An 11,278-nucleotide genomic window follows, 5' to 3' on the forward strand; every position below is an offset into this window, starting at 1 on the left:
AGTCCTCCAGCATTTTCAGCTGACCTACATATGCAACCTAGGCAACCCTGGGCCTTGCCATCTGGCCAGCAACTTTGCTGGGCCTTTCCATTCTAGCCGGATTTTCTTTTGCCTTATTGCCTCTCTCAGTTAGTGTGAGCTCCTCAAATTTAGGTACTGCTTTGATTTTTCTGTTTGGATCCCCAGTCCTTAATATAGTGCCTTGCATATAGTAAGCACTTAATAAATGATTTTTAATTCATTCATCACATTCTACCCTAAGAGATTTTAAAGCAGCATAGTTTGTGTTTCTCTCTAGTCACCTCCATACCTGCCCCCTGGCCCCTGCCCCACAATATGGTAAGCTCTTTGAGAGTAGAGACTGTCTTTTGCCTCTTTTTGGATTCCCAACAGTTAGCACAGCTCCTGGCACATAATAGGTGCTTAATTGATATTGGTTAATTGATTGATTGATTAGTCATAGAGGGAAACTGTGACAGATTGCATGTTTAGTCTCAACCTCTTTACTTTCTATTCCTACTGTATGAGGTTATGTGGAATATAAGTTAAGACTATTAGCTCAGACACTTACTAGCTGTGTCTGGGCAAGTCATTTAACTTCTACTTTTTTCTCAGTTTCCCCATAAGTAAAAGGAGGGTAATAATAGCATCTTCCTCCCAGAGTTGTTTTGAGGTATTTTAGAATTTGTAAAGCACTTAGTACAGTGGTGGGCACATAGTAGGTACTATATAAATGTTAGCTATTATAAGCAATGTGAATTAAGACTATAAAGGTAGTATCGGATTGCGGAGGTCACTGGTTGCCAAGTTAAAGAATGTGGACTTTATTTACCTGGCCACGGAGAGCCGCTGAGGGGTTTTAAGCAAAGAAATGGCATGATGAAAGATAAATATGGTTTTATGTGAAGGCTGGGTTCAGAAGAAAATACTAATGATCTGTACAGCAGAAATTGGATGGGAGACTTGCAATGATATAGGGGAGAGGTAATGAAGACCCAAACTGCCATATTGGCACTGGAAATGGAAATGCAAGAGAAATTTTAAATCTAAAATCATTAGGAGCTGGTAATTGCTTGGATTTGGGGAATGTGAGAAAGGGAAGAAGAGTTAAAGATGATTGTAAGAATGACGCTGCCACTAAGAGAAAAGCCTATAGGAGGGAGTCATGTGGTATCAATTAGTCTGTCCACTAGCATTTATTAAGCACCTGCTGCATGCTAGGTACTGTGCTTAAGTACTGGTGTAGTAGAATTTATACAGAATTTAAAATCAGAAATCTAGGTTTCATCTTTAGCTCTACTACTTATTAGCTGTGTGACATGACTTCTCTCGTCCTCATTTTCATCATTTATAAAAAGCAGATAATAATAATAATTGTATTACCTACCTCAAAGGCTCCATGGGATTCAAATACTTTTAAAATTATACAACACTGTTAAAATGACCTATTATTCTTGCGTTTTCTAGTGTTTGGTGGAACATGTCTTTAGCATTGCCCACTTAGGGCCAGAAGATCCAGGCAAACGTTCACTTTACCAAACAGGGGTGTAGGTGGGCATAGACTCCCCACGCTTTCCATGAAGATGTGTTTAGTGCCCTCCTCCTATTGCCTGGGTGAAAGGAGCCCACATAGAATTTCCATCAGGTCTGGGGTGCACCAAACTTAATAGATAAGGGCATCTTTATATATTTTTATTGAAGGGCTAACACCTGGATTTGACATCAATCCTGAAACCCCTTGAACCCATCTCAGCTCCTGACCTTCTGGACTAACTTTCCCCTCTGCCTGGGGAGTTCTGTCTAGAGTTTTGCCCCAGTTATTTGTGTTAGAGATGCATCCTCTATAGTATATAATGAGCATACAGCAATAACTTATTAAATGCTTTATCTAATGTAATAGGCTTTCATTATGGCATATAGTAAGCACATACTAAGTACTTCATAAAGACTTTATCTTGTCTAATCTAATCCACCTGGAGGGGAATTTCTGGGTCATTCTGACCTAAAACACACCCCCTTTCATATGGTGAGCTGGTTCGGCTCACTTGTACCTGAGTTTATCCTGGGAGATGGATCTGACCAACAGGGAAGAGCCAGTTTTTTCTTTCACTCTTCAGCTAATTGCCCATACCCCAGAGTAACTCTAGGAAAAATCTCTAAAACAAAGTTCAGTTCTGGCTATGTTAATGGTCTTCTCAAAATGTGATAAGATGGTCCCATTTAGGAAAGGTACTCAAGGTATCATGTGGGTAACAGTTATAAGCATAGAAAATAGACCTGTGACTTCATTCATAAAGGGAACTTGCAAATAAGGAAACTCCTTCTACTGATGCAGGTTGATACCTTCTCTGTACCTTAGTTTTAAAAGAGATGGAATATTACATACTGTTGATCCCCATTTGGGGTTCTCTTGGCAGACACTGGGATGCTTTGCCATTTTCTTTCACAGCTCATTTTACAGATGAGAAAACTGAGGCAGAGTTAAGTGACTTGCCAAGGTCACACAGCTGGTAAGTGTCTGAGGCCAGATTTGAACTCAGGCCCTCCTCACTCTGGGGCTGACTGTCTTATTCACAGTGCCACCCAGCTGTCCATATTACATTTGGGCAACAGCAAACAGGGCAGTTTGGTTGGAATGTACCAGTTTAGTACATGAAGTAGATTACAATGCAGCAAACCTGGAAATGTGGGCTGGAGACTTTGTTTTGAAGAACTTTAAAAATAAGACAGAAGAGTTTATATTTTGTCCTAGAGGCAAGTAGGGGCCAGTGAAAGAAGAGGCACTAAGATTTATACTTTTTAGGCCTCAGTGCCAATAAACTTGCATTTGGGGGTAGCTAGATGGCAGCAAGGTAGTGCAGTGGATAGAGCAGTGGCCCTGGAGTCAGGAAGACCTGAATTTAAATCTGGCCTTGGACACTTACTACCTGAGTGACACTGAGCAAGTCATTTAACCTCTGTTTACCTTAATGCACCGGAGAAGGAAATGGCAAACCACTCTATTATCTTTGCCATGAAAACCCCATAGACAGTATAGTTAACAGAGTCACCGAGAGTTGGATACAACTGAACAACAACAAAGCATGAATTGATGGATTAAGAAGAAGATACTCTGACTACAAAGGACAGGGCTCTTAAAATTCAATACCGTATGCTAGCTTTTTATTTGGCCCTTATCTAGACTATGTTCTGAAATTCTCCTCATGTACACACTCTTTGGAGTACTTCCAGGGACAAGTATGGAGTGTCCCTGGAACTTGCCAATCAGATCAACAATCTTTTTCCAATTGTACAATGAATTCCTGGAAGATCACCCTTTGCACTCTTTTCATGAGTTGAAGAAATGCTCATCAATCACTGTACCTCTCAGCTAAGCTGCTGCTTGGCCTGTCAGGTTGCTGATAAAGGGACACACTCAGGAGATATCTCTCCTGAACGCAATGACAGCCCATAGACATGCTACCTCATTTTTAGAGACCCCAAAACCAACCAACAAATACCCCCCGCCCAGATAGGCCAACTCTTAGGAATAATAATAATGTGAATTGTATAACAAAAGGTTTCTAGAACTCCAGGCTCCATTGGCTTTCTGCCTGCCCTTGTACTAAAGAAGAAATTTCTAGAAGCTAATCATTTGATGTCCTCTTTCAAAACTTCCTGTCTCTCTTTGTCTCTCCTGTTCTCTGTCTCTCTCTGTTTCTGTTTCCTTCATGTTTCCATCTTTCTCTCATACTCTCTCATTCTCTCCATCCCTTTTTCATTCTCTTTTTCTCTTTCTCTCCCTTCTTCCTATTCTGTCTCCTTTGCTTCTCTGTCCTTTCCTCTCTCTTCCTTTCCCCTTCCCTCCTTCCCTCCCCTTCTCTCATTCTTTTCCTTCCTCCCTCATTCTGTTATTCTTTCAATTTCTCTTTGCCTCCTCTAATTCTCTCTCTTTCTCTTCTTTCTTCTTATCCCTCCCTTCCTCTCTCTTTTCCTTCTTTAGAGGTCAGAGAATCAGTTGAGGAAGGCTCAGTGTCTTTGGGAGGAATTTGCATTATGGCATGGCAATGAATTTCTTAAAGATGCTGAAACCCAGAGAATTTCCTGTCTGCCTACTCTTGCCTCATACAAAGTGGAATAGTTAGAAAATCACTTTCTAATTTATTTAATTAAAAAAATTATTGTCATTAATGAATGGAGGAGATTCAGTAGGCAAAGAGGGAGGGTTTTTTAGCTGCTGTTGTGCCTCCTGAAGAGCAGAAATATCATGTCATGGTGCTAGGGAGCTTGTCTCTCCTCAAATCTCAAAACCATTCTGGATAGACCGACTCTCTCTCTCTCTCTCTCTCTCTCTCTCTCTCTCTCTCTCTCTCTCTCTCTCTCTTTCTCTCTCTCTCTTTCTCCCCCTCTCTCTCTGTCTGTCCCTGTCTCCCCTTCTCTTCCCCTCTCTCCCTCTCCCTCTCTCTCTCCCTCTCTCTCTCCTCTTACCCTCTCTCTCTGCCTTTCTCCTTCCCTCTCCCTTGATCCCTTTCTCCCTTTCTCTCTCTGTCTCTAAATTTTACCCATATATTACATATAATGTACAGGTTACACACACACACACACACACACACACACACACACACACACACACACAAATACACTGACACAGGTTTGGGGTGAGGGAAGAGGACTTGTTCCTAGACCTAGAATTTAGTTGGGAGTAGAATATGCTCAACCCTAAAATCCCCTCCTTCCCACATTCCTAGTTTTAAAATCTTCATCACTAGGTAATCCTCATCATTAGATAGATAGATAGATAGATAGATAGATAGATAGATAGATAGATAGATAGATAGATAGATACAGATATATTGCACTATTGCTCCAGGGCTACTGAACTTTGAGGGAGAAAATCATGAAGAGAATTAATATGGTAGAGAGTTAATTCAAAATTTAAAAAGAAAAAAATGCTAACAAATAAATAAATAATTTTTAAAAGCAGTGGATGTGGGGAGGGGAAGGAATTAATGTGGTATGTGTAAATTCAAATCCAGCTTGGACACAATACTATGCCTGAGTGGTCTTGGCCAAGTCATTTAACCTCTTTAGGCATCAGTTTCATAGAATACAGTATTTAGAACAAATAACTGCTGTGCTCCCTTGTAGCTCTAAACCTGTGATCCCATGTGAAATTTTGCTGTCACTCCTCTACAAATTTATTTTATTTAATCTCAGCTGGACCCTTGTAGCTACTTCACAGTCCCTTTTTCCTATTCTATACTTATGGAGTTTTTTTGTCTGTATCATTCCCCACAGGTTCTGTCCCATTTTTTTTCTTGTCTTCCCTGAAGGAGGAAGAATTTTAAAGTAGAAACATAATTGAATCTAGGTTCATTCGGCCTGATTTCAATTCCTGGTTTTACTTTCTGTCGTGTATTCTCTGTGTGATCTTAGACAAGTCACTTAACTCACCTGAGCCTCAATTTCCTAATTTTTAAAGTGAAGAGGTTAGACTAAATGACTGCCATTATCCCTTTAATCTCTAGACTTATGACCTATAGATCCAAGCTCATTCTGCAAGGACACTTCAGGCACATGATTTAGCTTCCTACTTTATGAAAAAGGCTGAGGATATCCGATGGGAGCTTTCTCAACCTCCCTACTTTATTCCTAAAAATTTCTCAGTTTCATTTTCTACTACCTCTTCTTTCTCTCTGTTCACAGAGGAGGAGGCATTCTTACACTCAATTGAAGCTAATCTCTCCATGGATATTCTTGATCTCATTCTCTCCCTCTTTCTCTAGGATCTTCCTCTAGCATGCATGTCCTCCTTTCATGCATCTCCATTCTTGCTTTATTGCTGTTTCTCATGTGCTTGGAATGCTGCAGTGGTTTTCTTTCTTTTTAAAAAATTTTATTAATTTTTTCATATTGCCATAATTTTTCCTAATAATCTGACCCCTCCCAGAAAGAGGCATTCTACTTAAGAAATAGTATTTTTTAAAGACAAAAAACATAAGCAAAATTCATCAATCCATTGAAAAAGTTTGAAAATATCTGCCACGTACAATGTTTGTGGATTGTAGTTCTCCTTCTGCTAAGGGAATGGTGGGAACATTTTCTCATACCTCTTCTTCCAAGCTATGTTTGTTCTTTATAATTTTGTATATTCACTTTTTAGTATGTATGTTTTCCATTTATATTGTTGCAGTCATTGTATATATTGTTTTCTCAACCCTACTTCATTGTGTCAATTCATGGATATCTTCTCATGCTTCTCTGTATTGATCACATTCATCATTTATTACAGCCCAATAATATTCCATTCATTCACATACCATAATTCATTTAGACATTCCTAATCAATGAGCATCAGTTTTGTTTCTAGTTCTTTGAAAACATGTGTAGCACAAAAAAAAATGCTGCTGTAAATATTTTGATGTGGGTGGGGACTTTGATTTTAACAATGACCTTCTTGGGATACAATCCTAGTAATGGAGCCTTAGGGTCAAAGGACATGAAGATTTTAGTCACTTTAGTTGCATCATCCAAATTGCTTTCTAAAATGGTTGTACTGATTCACAGTTCAGACAATGCATTAATGTGCCTGTTTTCTCATAATCCCACCAATACCCATTTTTGGTCTCCTTTCCAGATTTATAAGAAGTGAAATACAACCTCAGTTTTTTTTTTAAATTTGCTTTTCCCTTATTACTGATTTGGAACATTCTTTCTTAAGATATCAGTTTTCTGACAGATTTTCTCACCTCCACTCTCTTCCACTGCCTTTGTGCACACTAGCTAGAATAATCTTTTTTTAATGAATAAATTTAATCACAACCACTGGTCAAACCACTCAGTAGCTCCCTATTGTGGCCTCCTGAGTAGAATTCTAACTATCTGGGAAGGCATTTTGTGCATCTGAGAGAGGGGTATGTAGGGCACTCCTAGTGATGAAGAGAGCTCAGTGAATGGGTACAGAAGACACTTTGCCAACTGCAGTTTTCTCTTGGCAGAATCAGTCCTGTTCCTCTGACTTAATCTGCTTTTTAACACTGAAAGTTAAACTGCAAGAAATAATGAATGTGCTGAGTAAAAGGAACCTTTTCTGTACATATGCCAGAAATGAATGAGATTTCATCACAGAATCTCTAGTGGGAGCTGGAGTCCACCTGGCGTGTGAGAGTCACACAGCTGGAGTTCTGTGTGGCCATATTGGGCTGCCACATGGTAATCTGTCTCTCATTCTTCTTTCAACCTTAATGAGAGAGAAATTAAAGGGCTCATAATGACCACAGTTCTGTTATTACAGTGTCAGGAATGCAGATTTCCCCCAAGTTAAGCCACAGGGCAGATGAGATTCACCTTTTGATAATTATGTCATTTCTCTAAATTCTTATTTTGGAGAATTGTTTAGTGTAAAATGTGTTTGTTATCCATGGGAAGTGCCATGAATGTAAGTAGTTGACATCCATTCTCACAGGAAGAAGGACATGTTCTGGGAAGCAGACAAGTGATGTATACTTGGCCTGGGGGCTTGTAGAAAAAAATTTGAGCTATGCATAAGGCAAATTCTGAGTAGTCTAGAATAGTTGGCTGTTTATCATCATAAGATGATTTGTATATACATATATATGACATACATACACATACATAGCCATATATTACATATATATACATGTATATACACACACATTAAAAAAGATTAAGGTTTTTTTTGTTTTGTTTTGTTTTATAGCTCTAACAATTCCAGTCTTTTAGCTCTGCAAATCCTATTATGAGAATCTTATTGTCATCTATACCTGTCTATATCTGTATCTATATATCTACATCATCTCTATTTCTACCTATCATCCATTCATCCATCCATTTATCTGTCTGTCTCTCTGTCTGTCTATCTATCTATCTATCTATCTATCTATCTATCTATCTATCTATCATGAGAGCTGTTGCAAAGTTAGAAAAGACAGTGCTTGGTAACAAGTAGGATATGTGAGACTAGATGAAACCTAGGTTGTGAGCCTAGGTGCTGAGAGGATGATGGTAACTTTGACAGTAATAACAAAATTGGGAAGAGGAAAGGGTTTGGGGGTAGTGGAGAGGGAAGATAATGACTTCAATATTGGACTTGCTGAATTTAAGATGTCAATAGCACATCCCATTTGAAATGTCCAATAGGCAGTTAGGGATGTAAGACCAGAGGTGTTGGAGAAATGATCTGAGAATCATTCTCATGGTGATGATAATTGAATCAATGGGCTTTGATTAGATCACCAAAGAAAACAGTATAAAAGGAGAAGAGAGGAGAAGAGGAGAGGGCTCAGGATAACATCCTGGGGGACATCCAGTGGGTATGACCTGAATGAAGATCCATCAGATGGTGGAAGGAGTAGTCAAACAGGTAGGAGAAGAACCAGGGAAGAGTTCTGCTTCTGAAGTCAGAGGACCTGAATTCACAATTTACCTATGCTTCTCCCTACCCATATGATCTGGAGTGGGTTGCTTGACATGCCCAGACCTTAGTTTCCTCACCTGTAAAATGAGGGGATTGGGCTAAATGGTCTTTGAGATCCGTCCTAGCCCTACAGTGGTTAGTGTCACAGAATTTCAATGTTATGAGAACTCGCAGACTGCATCTAAACAAGAATCCTCTCCATAACATGCCTATCCACTAGTCATCCCGACTGCTTGAAGGGATGGCAAGTGAAAGGAAACCCACCACCACTACAGGTAACCACTATGCTTTGGAATAAGTCCAGTTAGAATTTTTTTCCTCTCTAACCAATGTCCACTTTTGTTCTTGGAATCCTGTACCTACTACTCCTAGTTCTGCCTTCAGAGCCCCAGTATAGCTAATGATTGATTGAAAGAATGAATGAATAAAGCCTTTATTAAGCACTTACTAGGAACAAAGCACTGTGTCAAGTGCAGGGTGGACAAATAGAAAATAACACTGTCCCTGCTGTTGAGGAACTCATGTTCTAAAGGGGAAGGCAACACAAATGGACTGATAAATACAGTCTGCCAATTCAATTCAGTTAACATTTATTTATTAAGTGCCTATTGTATGCCAAACACTATGTTGGGTTCTGGAGACATAAAGAGAAAAATGAAACAATCCGTGACTTTAAATTCTAAGGTAAAGCAACACGTGTCAGAAATGTACACAATTTTGGTGGGGGGGAAAGATGGGAAATAGGAAGAGAGGAGAGCTCTAACCACTGGGGAGATTAGAAGAGGCTTCCTGTAAGAGGTAGTACTTGAATTGTGCTTTGAAGGAGGATAAGGATTCTAAGGGGCAGAGTGACAGAGGAAGAAGGGTCTAGGTCCTGGAGACAGCCTATGGATAGGCACAAAGATCAGAGATGAAAGGTTGTAGACAGGGGTGGTAAATGGTAAGGGTTGATGCATGAGGGGGAATAATTTGTAATCAGTTTGGGGTCAAAATATAAATGGCTTTAGATGTCTGACAGTGGAATATATTTTTTATCCTAGCCACAATAGGCAGTTCTTCCCATATGATAGCTTTTAAATAAAAGAAGACAGTTTTCCCTGCTCATAGGTGAAACATTTCTAGTTCCCTCAATCAATGGCACAGTCTCCAGACTTTTTACCATTCTGGTCACCTTCCTCTAGATAACCATTAACTCATTAATGTCCTTCATAAAACTTAATGCCCCAGGATAAGCTATTTTCCTAGAATCAACAGTTGTTTTAGAGTTGGAAGGGTCATCTGGTCCATTCTCCTTATTTTACAGGTGATGGGACTTGTCCAAGGTCGTACAGTCAAGTTAGTGGCAGAGCCTGGTCTACAACTGAGGGCTCCTAACCCCCAGTCCAGTACCCATTCTAGTGACCATAGTCTCTTTTGTTATTGATCACTATCTGAGCTCTCTTCTCTGAGCTTCACCCAGGCCCTGCTAGCTGGCAGCCATGCCCACTACTTTTTTTTCTAGCATCATTTCTAACTCAGGCAGCTCTCACTAGGTTACCACTAATGTCTGTTTCTTCTCATCAGGCCACTGGGAGGGGAACAGGGTGGTCTTTAGCTCAGAAAGTGTTCAGGGAAAGCAAAGCTAGAAGTGGAGAGGACCTCTGCCCTGACCAAAGGTAGTGAGGAGGGAGGAAAGAGTGGGGTATAGGAAGAGCATGCTGGGGAATAAAGGGGAAGTAATTGGGATCAGGACTCAGCCTCATTAAGAGCTGTAATAGAGCTTCTGTTTTCCATTGCCTCCCAGAGAAGGAGAGACTCCAATGAAACAGAAATGCAAGAGTAGACTTGAATTAATTAATGAGAGTACTTGAGCCTCTGTGATGATTTTTACAACCTCATGAAATGAAGACCATATGAATTCGCCATGATTAATGTTGCTGCAAACGCCAAAAGAAGTAATAAAGATCTGACACTTATTAAAAAGTGTTGCCAGAAAAATGTGAATGATTATTTTAATAAAAGTATCTGCAGTGCAGTTGTCCCTGCTCCTCCCTACTCGCCTTTAATTTCCCCACAGATACGCTTGAGTTCCCTCTCTCTCCTTGTGAAGCAAATGAGCGATTAAGCCTGGAACTTAATTTTTAAAAGATATTGTAGTTGTTTTAATTATAAGTCATTCAGTTGAGTGTCCCTAGCTCATGGTCTCCCTGACACTGATCCACGGGGATTTCTCACATTCCAGAGTGACCAGTGCCCAAAGTATAAAACTTAGCATGGCAAAGGCTGCCTCCCCTAAGTTTTGGCTCCTTTGTGGAACTCCATATAAATTATTTATCATTATTTTTAAATGTCAAAAAAAGGATTAAGATCTTTTTTAGTTCTAGCAATTTCAGGCCTTTGCTTCTGAAAATCCTATTAACAGTAATGGGAGTCTCATGATTAAAGCTTCATGCCCTAAATCAGAATGGAAGATGCTCTTTAGCACATATGCTGAAGGGGTCCCTATGGTCTAGTGAGTAAATAATCCATATATTAAATAGCCCTTAAGTTCTCATTAGAACTCCAAATGACTCCTTCGGCACATATACTGAATCTACATTAGCTCCTAAAAATCTTGAGTAAAGGATAAGCATCTTTTAGATGTTGTTTGAATTTCCCAGAAAAAACAAATGGCAAATGTGCTGAGATTTGCAAGTATCTGGGGTATGTGTGACTCCATGATGACCAAGCTAGCCTGCAGGTATATGCATGAGGCAGCCACCCAGGGTGGAGGGATGGAAAAAATAATGGCTCTACAACCATTGGTCCTATTCCTTATCCAATATGTCTAGCCTTTCAAAGAAGCCCTTATCTCAGAACATTTTAGCAGGATGCAAATTTTTC

The sequence above is a fragment of the Phascolarctos cinereus genome, unplaced genomic scaffold (assembly GCF_003287225.1).
Source record: "Phascolarctos cinereus isolate Bilbo 61053 unplaced genomic scaffold, phaCin_HiC Scaffold_3;HRSCAF=262, whole genome shotgun sequence".
NCBI lineage: Eukaryota > Metazoa > Chordata > Mammalia > Diprotodontia > Phascolarctidae > Phascolarctos > Phascolarctos cinereus.